The following is a 10,086-nucleotide window of genomic DNA, read 5'->3' as shown; positions in this document are numbered from 1 at the left end:
AGGAGGAAGGACTTTCAATTATTAAAAAAAAATCTCCTTGAACTGTTATTAAAGTTATGGAAGTTACCAAAATCCTAAGGGGAAAAAAATACAAACATGCTTAACACAAGAAAAAAAATAATCTGAAATAAATGAATCTCAGAAAAAAAAGTGAATTAAAAAAACGTTAAATTTAAAAATTCTCAAGACAGAAGCCACCTAAGCTCTTCTTTGTGGTTTTCTGAAAGATTTTTCATTCTTCAAAGAGCAGTTAAAACTGGAGCAGAAGAATACTGATGCTTATATAGGCACTTAACATAAAGCAAAATAAAAGTAGTGTGTATAGTGTGTAGGTTTTAGTGATATTCTTCCATCTTCCACATGAGGCATATTTAAAACTCAGTCTGAACTTCTGACACCCAGAAACCTTTAAATGAAGGGAGGCAGCACATGTCACCTTCAGCCAGAAAACCACAACTGAGAGAACTGACTCAGTTTTGGAGGCTGATTCAGGAGAAACATAGCACTAAGTCTGTTTGGAACAAGATATGAGGACCAATACCTTCATATGATGCCTTCACCTGGGTGTCATGGTGGACGACAAGTTGACCATGAGGCAGCAGTGTGCCCTCGTGGCCAAGAAGGCCAATGGAATCCTGGGGTGCATTAAGAAGAGCGTCTCCAGCAGGTCGAGAGAGGTGATCCTGCCCCTCTACTCAGCCCTAGTGAGGCCACATGTGGAGTGTTGTGTCCAGTTCTGGGCTCCCCAGTACAAGAGGGATGTGGAGCTGCTGGAGAGAGTCCAGTGCAGGGCCACAAGGATGATCAGGGGCCTGGAACATCTGCCCTATAAGGACAGGCTGAAGGAACTGGGCCTGATAGGGGATCTAATCAGTGTCTATAAGCACCTCAAGGGAAGGAGTGAAGAGGATGTGGCAGGCCTCTTCTCAGTGGTGGCCACCAACAGAACTAGAGGTAATGGCCACCAAAATTTCTACAGGAACTTAAGGAAAAATTTCTTGACACTGAGGATGACAGAGCACTGCAACAGGCTGCCCAGAGAGGTTGTGGAGTCTCCTTCTCTGGAGATCTTCAAAACCTGCCTGGAGGCCACCCTGTGCCACATGCTCTAGGTGACCCTGCGTGTGCAGGAGGGTTGGACTAGATGATCTCTAGAGGTCCCTTCCAACCTTAATGACTCTATGATACTATTTAGCCTAAAAAGCACTCAAGTTTCTTTGCACATAACGTTTCAGCATACTTAAACATTTCTACACTCTAAGAACTCTTGTTTTACTCTGTAAGTAACACCATTCAGAACATTAAAAAGCCTGAATATTAAATTTCTCAAGGTATTTGCAAACAAATCACAAATGCTGTAGATAATTATTCATTATTTGAGGGATATTATAAATTTGGATTTACACACATCGTTGTTGCGTGTAAAAAATACAATGTGTCTCATCCAAATTTATAATATCCCTCAAATAATGAATAGACACATTGTATTTTTTACATGCAACAATGATGCTGAATTTCTCCTTTAATCAGAAGGGAAAATGAAACAAAACAGAATTTTAACTATGGAGCCACAACCCAAACTTCTCTAATTTATCAGCCTCCTCTGCTTGACTTTTAGGTTTGTGCATGCTCCCAAGCCTCCCTGGCATCTTCTTTCCCAGAGACCTTGGTCTCCCAATATTTCATATACCAGTACTTCATATCCTTCTTCCAGTATACTTCAAATATTTCTTACAGTACTTCATATTCTTAAAATAGGCTGAGATTCCAAGAGAAAAAACAATAAATTCTCCTGGATGTGAAGTGATTTTTTTTGAGCCCAGTCCTAGTTTTCCCTGAGGTATTGCTTCCCTTCCACAGGAACCATTTCAGGAATTGCGCACTGCATGGCCGGAGAACCGCTTGTTCTCTTGCCATGGTATTTGTTTTTCTTAGTCCTCTTCCACTACTGTGTATTTGCTCCTCAGTAACCCTTGCAATATTAGTCTGTACAGGTTATTGCACAGATGGATATTCCTTTCCAAACCAGCTGTTGTTTTACCTGGAAGTAGTTTACAGGTTTTTGTAATCTTCTTTTTATGTTCCCTTATGTAAGAAGATACCTGTTGTTACCTGTAAGACTTTTTAAGTTTTAAAAACATTAAACTGACTTCTGAAAAATTGAGTTCTATGGATAGCAACATGTATCTACATGATCGTGAAAATTATGTAAGGGAAACTGATTTTCAGAAGTCAATCCAAGATTTTTAAAAGTAGGACACTTTCTAATGCATAAATATGCATTTTGAATGCTAATGCTCTTTGCAAACTTCTTTTTTTCTTCTTGCATTCCAAAAGGAAAGAAAATGAAGCTTCACACAGCAACTAAGTCATGCAGTTTTACCATTAGTATAGTATATGATTAAGCTAACATGAAGCCTGTAGAAAACTAGGACCAGGACTATTTTTACAGGTATTTCTCCAGATGAATCGGTTTTAAATTACTACTTTATTTGCTGAAGGAAAATTACTCAAGTGAAGATCTGAATGAGAACATTCTCATCATTGCTTAAATTCTTACACAAGAACTATGTCTGAATGACCTCGCATAATCAGAATTTCAACCAGCCAATTCAGAAGAATTAATATTTTCTCTGTAGATAAGGAGGAAGGATTGGAATTGAGTTGCTCTTTGTAAGCATGGACAGAATTTTTCTTTCTTCCTTGGTCGATTTTGACGCTTAGCATTATGTTCTCCGGAAAGCTCTTTTAGCTAGTATGAATCTAAATCACCTTTTAAGTTATCTGAGGAATATTACCATAAAGACTGTGAGAATAAGAATGGAGCTTTTGCATTTTTGCTAAGAAGTCCAAGTAAGGAGAACTTCTGAAACATGACATGAACAACGAATTAAACTAAGTCTTTTCCACTACAATATGGGATGAACTGTATTGTATGAATAATGAATGAAAAACGAATTCCACTATAATCCAGACAGAACCACTTCAACTATAGTAGAGAAGATGACTATACACAATGCATATTTATACTATACATGCACTTGAAAGCATTTTTCCTTGTCCATACATACAGAAATAAAAAAGTTAAAAGAAACACAGATTGCATCTATTTATTTATAAAAGGTACAGCAAAATAATAGTTGATTAAAATGCATATGGCAGCTCTTCCTTTGCAGGAAATACATCTTCCTTGTTTAGTAAGTGCCACTAGGTTGTTCATTAGTACTGCAATCAAACTGCTCTGGTAATCTTTTAGTAATTGATTAAAATTTTCTTATTGCCTTGTCCCACCACTGAGTGTTGAGGCTCAGTATTTAAGATTCTGGAGGTAGAGGTGACTGGAGGGAAGGTCCCACAAAAGAACACATTCAAAACCACTGAAGGCTTTAAGTACAAAGCAAATACCTTTAAACCAAAGATATTACAAAAATATTTACTGAGGCAATATCCATCCGACTATAGAAGGCCGCATCAACCTCCTCATCCTGGTCAGGTGGCCTGTAGCAGACACCCACCACAGTGTCTCCCACATTAGCCTGCCCTCTAATCCTTACCCACAAGCTCTCAGCTCGCTCATCACCCGCTCCCAGGTTGAGCTCCTGCATTCCAGTTGCTCTCTCACATAAAGAGCAACTCCACCACCTCGCCTTCCCAGCCTGTCCTTCCTAAAGAGCACACAGCCTTCCATGGCAGCGCTCCAGTTGTGTGAGCTATCCCACCATGTCTCTGTGATTCCAATGAGATCACGACGCTGGGACCGCCCACAGATCTCCAGTTTGTCCTGCTTATTCCCCATGCTTCATGCATTGGTGTACAGGCATTTCAGGGAAGTAATCAAGCCTGCACGTTTCCCAGGAGGGGTGAAAGAGGACCCTCTGTGATCATATCCTATCCTCACGTCCCCACTACCATACTTCCGCTGGAAGCAATCTGACCTTGGCTGTATGGTACTGATTGCCCTGTCTGTGTGACACTCCCCTTCCCCTTCTTGCCTAGTTTAAAGCCCTCCTAACCAGGTTGGCCAGCCTTTTGGCAGAGATGTGTGCCCCTCTTGCTGAGGTGGTTCCCATCATTCCCCACTAGCTGGTGGTCATCAGAGTCCCATGGTCATAGAAGCCAAAACCCTGTTGCCAAGCCCAGCAGCCCAGCCACTTGTTAATCTGCGATATCCGCCTTCTCCCCCTTGAATCCATTCCCCTTGTTGGGAGGATAGAGGAGAACACTACCTGGGCTCCCATACTTTTGACGGCCATCCCTAGGGCTCTGAAGTCACGCTTGATATCCCTCAGTTTCCCCATGGCATCATTTGTGCCCATGTGAAACAGTACCAGTGGGTAATAGTCAGACTCCTGGACTAGCCTTGGGAGCCTCTCTGTCACATCCCTTATTCGAGCCCCTGGCAAGCAGCAGACCTCTCTGGATAAGGGGTCCGGTCTACATATCGGTGCCTCCATGGCCTGCAGCAGTGATTCATGCAGCAGGATCACCTGCCACTTCTTCTGGGTGCTCCTTTTCTCCTTACGGGGAGCAGCCTCAGGGCGTGGACCTGACTGCCTCTCTGCATACAGCCCCTGAGATGGGCCTTGGTTCCTGACCTCCTCTGTCTGATCCCCAAGTTCCAGGGCCTCGTACCTGTTGGACGTGGTCACTGGTGGAGGTGAGGTGGGCTGTGGAAGGGTTCTCCTGCCACCTCGAGTAGGGACCTGTTTCCACTGTTGATCGTCTCTTGATGCTGTTAATTCTGTCCCCTCTGCCCTATGGCAAGAGGGTACTGGATTTACAGACTGAATTGGGGGCTTCTCTGAGTGGCTTTCCTGGGAAGACTGAAGAATGCAGCTCCACCAGTCTATTTCACATTCCCTCATGGCCCTCAGCCTTTCTACCTCCTCCTTCAGCTCCACCACCAGGCTGAGCAGGTCGCCCACCTGCTCACACCTAAGGCGGGTGATGTTTTCACTACTCCTTGGTAACATGGAGAGGCTCAGGCATTCCCTGCAGCCAGACACCTGGACTGCTCCATGTTTCTGTGGCCGTTCAGTCTGTGTCGCCACAGACTTCCTGGTGGAAGCTCTCTGCTGAGCGCAGACCATGGCTTCACCTGATCTCCTGCTGCTGGAAGAGTCTGTGGAAAGGATTCTTTCCCACACCTGGGAGGAGATTCCCTGCACGCCCTCTGGTCACTCACGCTCCCTGGGGGCGGCTTTTGAATTCCTGCCAGCCCTGTCCCACCTCTGGCTGGAGCTCAGCGCTGCCCGCGCGGGGGTCAGCACTGGGGCGGCCTCTTGCTGTTGGTGTTTTCGCGTTCAGCAGCTTTGGCCACTGTTGTTGGCCTCTAGACAAGGAGCTCTGGCACGAGCGTCCGCCCCAGAGCCCTTCCCTTCAAGATCACAGGCTCTGGTCCTCATGGGGGACTTCAACTACCTCGACATCAACTGGAAGGACAAGACAGCCAGGCACAAACAGTCCTGGAGGTTCCTGCAGAGCGTTGATTATACCTTTTTGATGCAGGTAGTAGAGGAGCTGACAAGGTGAGGTGGGCTACTGGACGTCATGCTAACAAATAGAGAGGGACTTGTAGGAGACGAGAAGGTGAGGGATAGCTTCGGCTTCAGTGACCATGAGTTGGTGGAGTCCAGGATCCAACGAGGAGGAGGCAGGGCTGTAAGTAGCCTTACAACCATGGACTTCAGGAGGTCCAACTTTGGCCTCTTCAGAGAGCTCCTCGGAAGAATCCAATGGATTAGAGCTCTAGAAGGTAGAGGGGCCCAAGAGAGCTGGTTAGTTTTCAAGTGGCACTTCCTCCACACGCAGCAACAGTGCATCCCTGTGTGTAAGAAGTCAGGCACAGGGCGCAGGAGACCTGCGTAGGTGAGCAAGGAGCTTGTGGCAATGCTCAAGCAGAAGGCAGCGGTATACAGAATGTGGAAAAAAGGACAGGTCCCATGGGAGAAGTACAGGAACATAGTCAGGGAATGCAGAGATGCGACAAGGAAAGCTAAGGCGCGTTTGGAACGCAATCTGGTAGGGGATGTTAAAAATAACAAGAAAAACTTCAAATATATTAACAGCAAAAGGAAGATCAGGGAAAACGTGGGTCCGCTGGTGAACGGGATGGGCACCCTGGTTACGAATAACACAGAAAAAGCAGAGTTGCTCAATGCCTTCTTTGCTTCGGTGTTTACCAAGGGCAGCCCTTTAGAGTCCCAGGCCCTAGGGACAAGAGAAGAAGCCTGGAGAGAGGAAGACTTGCCCTGGGTCAGAAGATTGGGTCAGAGAGCACCCAAGGGAACTCGATACCCACAAATCCATGGGCCCTGATGGGATGCACCCCAGAGTGCTGCGGGAGCTGGTGGATGTCATAGCTAAGCTGCTCTCCATCATCTTTGAAAGATCCTGGAGAAGGGGGAGGTGCCAGAGGACCAGAAGAGAGCCAATGTCACGCCAGTCTTCAAAATAGGCGAGGAGGACCCAGGCAACTACAGGCCAGTGAGCCTCACCTCCGTCCCCGGAAAAGTGATGGAACGGCTCATACTGGCCGTTGTCTCCAGGCACATGGAGGACAAGAAGGTGCTCAAGAGTAGTCAGCATGGATTCACCAAGGGGAAATCTTGCTTAACTAACCTGATAGCCTTCTATGATGGAATGACCAGCTGGATAGATGAGACGAGAGCAGCGGATGTCGTCTATCTCAACTTCACCAAGGCTTTTGACACCATCCCTCACAACGTCCTCCTGGGCAAGCTCCGGAAGTGTGGGATAGATGAGTGCACAGTGAGGTGGATTAGGAATTGGCTGGATGGCAGAGCTCAGAGGGTGGTGATCAGTGGTGCAGAGTCTAGCTGGAGGCCTGTACCTAGTGGGGGTCCCCCAGGGGTCAGTCCTTGGTCCAGTCCTGTTCAATTTATTCATCAATGACCTGGATGAAGGCACAGAGTGCTCCCTCAGCAAGTTTGCTGATGATACCAAACTGGGAGGAGCAGCCGATACCCCAGAGGGCTGCGCTGCCATTCAGAGGGACCTGGACAGACTGGACAACTGGGCGGTGAAAAACCTCATGCAATTCAACAAGACCAAGTGCAAGGTCCTGCACCTGGGGAGGAATAACCCCAGACACCAGTACAGGCTGGGACCGACCTTCTGGAGGGCAGCTCTGCAGAGAAAGACCTGGGTGTCATGGTGGCGACAAGTTGACCATGAGGCAGCAGTGTGCCCTCCTGGCCAAGAAGGCCAATGGGATCTTGGAGTGCATTAAGAAGAGCGTCTCCAGCAGGTCGAGGGAGGTGATCCTGCCCCTCTACTCAGCCCTGGTGAGGCCGCATCTGGAGTATTGTGTCCAGTTCTGGACCCCACAGTACAAGAAGGATGTGGAGCTGCTGGAGAGAGTCCAGCGCAGGGCTGCAAGGATGATCAGGGGCCTGGAACATCTGCCCTATGAGGAGAGGCTGAGGGAGCTGGGCCTGGAGAAGAGAAGACTGAGAGGGGATCTGATCAGTGTCTGTAAGTACTTCAAGGGAGGCAGTGAGGAGGATGGTGCTGGCCTCTTTTCAGTGGTGGCCACTGACAGAACTAGAGGTAATGGCCACAAACTGAAACACCAAAACTTCCACAGGAACTTAAGGAAAAATTTCTTAACAGTGAGGGTGACAGAGCACTGGAACAGGCTGCCCAGAGAGCTTGTGGAGTCTCCTTCTCTGGAGATCTTCAAAACCCACTTGGACGCAGTCCTGTGCCACGTGCTCTAGGTGACCCTGTGTGTGCAGGGGGGTTGGACTAGATAACCTCTAGAGGTCCCTTCCAACCTTAAGCATTCTATGATTCTACTGACCCTCACCCTCCCATCTCCCTCAGAACTTCTTTTTGTTCTTTTTAATTACATCTCTTATCCAGCTCTGGGCGACTGGAAAATCCAGACTTCTGTTTCCATTTCTAGGATCTTCCACTTCTAACAATCTACAATCATTCCTCCTTTTGCCACTCACATCCACGGGCAGTCCAGCAGAATCCAGTCGTTCCTTTTAGAGCACTGACTTCTAGTGGTAGAAAACAGAATCAACCCCCAAATCTTTTTTCCTTAAGGAATACAACTTGTAAAAATAGTAAAGAAACATAATACGGTTACAGTGATATGGTTACAGAAACATCAGGATATTGCTATTACAGAGTTGGATCCAGATGCATCAAAATCAGTGCAAGAGTCCACTAACATGAACTAATGTCAATTCTAAATAGAAACTGATGATCACTGGCTTAAATGCATATCACAAGCAAGCAAATAGGTTTGATGTTTTTACTTTATATCAGGTAATGAGCAGAGCTATATTATCTCCCCAAGTCTAAGATTTCAGAATTAAGTTCCAGAAGAGGAAATGTTTCTAAAAGCATGAGACATACGCAGTGTTTGAGCACCATGATTCAGCTGCACCTATTTTTCCAGAGTTCTTAAATGTTTTGTATCAGGGAATATACTGAAGCACATACGGACTTCTGCGTCTTCTCAATATGAAGACGTTTACCTGAATCGATGTATGCCTATAAAATTATTCTAGTAGAGATAAACTGTGGAATATCCTGTTTAAAGAAGGTAGCTCCTAGCACTTTTCAAACACAGTGGTTTCATTTTACAGGGTTTTACAAACTATGTAGATTTTAGAAATGAGATGAATAGGAGGAGGCATGAAATACTTAAGTAGGACAGGAACTTCTGTCCTTTCTTAGTATCAAATAAAGAAAGCAATGCTTTTAAGAGTGCTAAATAAGAGAAGGAAATGCAGCATTACTATACGAGATATTTTTTGCATACCTGATTGTACTGTGAAATCATTGCCACAAGATGCCAAGAAACTAAAGAACTTAAAACTGCTGAAAACTGGTTATTCCACCAAAGCCTCTGGTATGATTTATTCACTCACACTTGTTTGTTGGTTAATCCAGTCTGGCCATTCACACATTACACACTGAAAAACACTTTTTAGGTTTTGCTGTGCTTTAACCCTACTCAGACAGAAAAAGTCATGACACACATCCAGTTCCATGTCAAAGTCGTTCAAAATCTTTCTTCTTTTCATTTCTTATTAAAAAAATCTTGGCTCATATCTGCCTGGAATAAAAAGCTTCATCAAGATCAGTTACTCCTCCAGCAATGCAGTGTTTATAAGGTGCTTTCAAAGATCAATGCTTTATCCTCAGTGATGCAGGTATGTATCAGTCAGCTGTATTTGCAGCGAAAAAAATAAAGTGCAGCGCCACTATTGTCTCCCAAAATAATTTGGCCCATGAGATTTTTTTTTTTTAAATAACCATGAGATTAGCCTTGCCCATTGCAGCAACCCACTGGTCTTGTAATGACTCCCTGTTCTGAATTTAGCTCATAAAAAACGTGCCAGAACGGCTTTCACCGCACAAATAAGGCACAACAGGACATTGGCCCTTTTTCCTCACAGCTAAACACAACACTCAGTCAGTCCTCCACACATCAGTCACTTCCCCTCTCTCAATCTGCACATTGTGTTATCACTTCTGTGCAGTGTTAAAAAACTAATTATAAAAAAGGTAAGAGGAAGGGACTGATATCAAAAGGTGAGTGTACCTGACCAGAAATAAATTTACCTTTGTTGCCTCTCCAAACTACCCATATGGCTCAGACCAGAAAAAAAAAAAAGCCCTTTTCAGTCTCTTTCTTCCTTTTGTTCCACAACAAAATTATAAGGAGCCACTTGTAAGAAAGTGACAACTGCAGCAGAAGATCAGGGTAGTTTTACCCTCAGATTATCAAAACATACACCAGGAACAATCTCCGGTACAGTTCCTCTTGGATATATGCATTCCCCTGTCACTCACACATGGGCAAATGTCTATGTGAAATCATTCTGATCACCAGTGACTTTCATTTCTTCACTGACCAAAAAGACCACATACGATATAAGGCAGTGACAAACCAAGCCTCATGATCTTCACAGAGTTCTGCCTCAGAGGGTACTGATGGGAACTGAAAAAGGACTATTTTGTTCAGTATAAATAGCTCCAAAGTCTAGATGAATAAAGAAATTCACAACTGAGAATTGCTCATGGGATTCCTCCCTGTAAATT

Source organism: Tinamus guttatus, unplaced genomic scaffold (assembly GCF_059628265.1).
Source record: "Tinamus guttatus ecotype Peru unplaced genomic scaffold, ASM5962826v1 Tinamus_guttatus_pri_ptg000419l, whole genome shotgun sequence".
NCBI classification, from domain to species: Eukaryota; Metazoa; Chordata; class Aves; order Tinamiformes; family Tinamidae; genus Tinamus; species Tinamus guttatus.
This window is presented reverse-complemented; position numbering follows the sequence as displayed.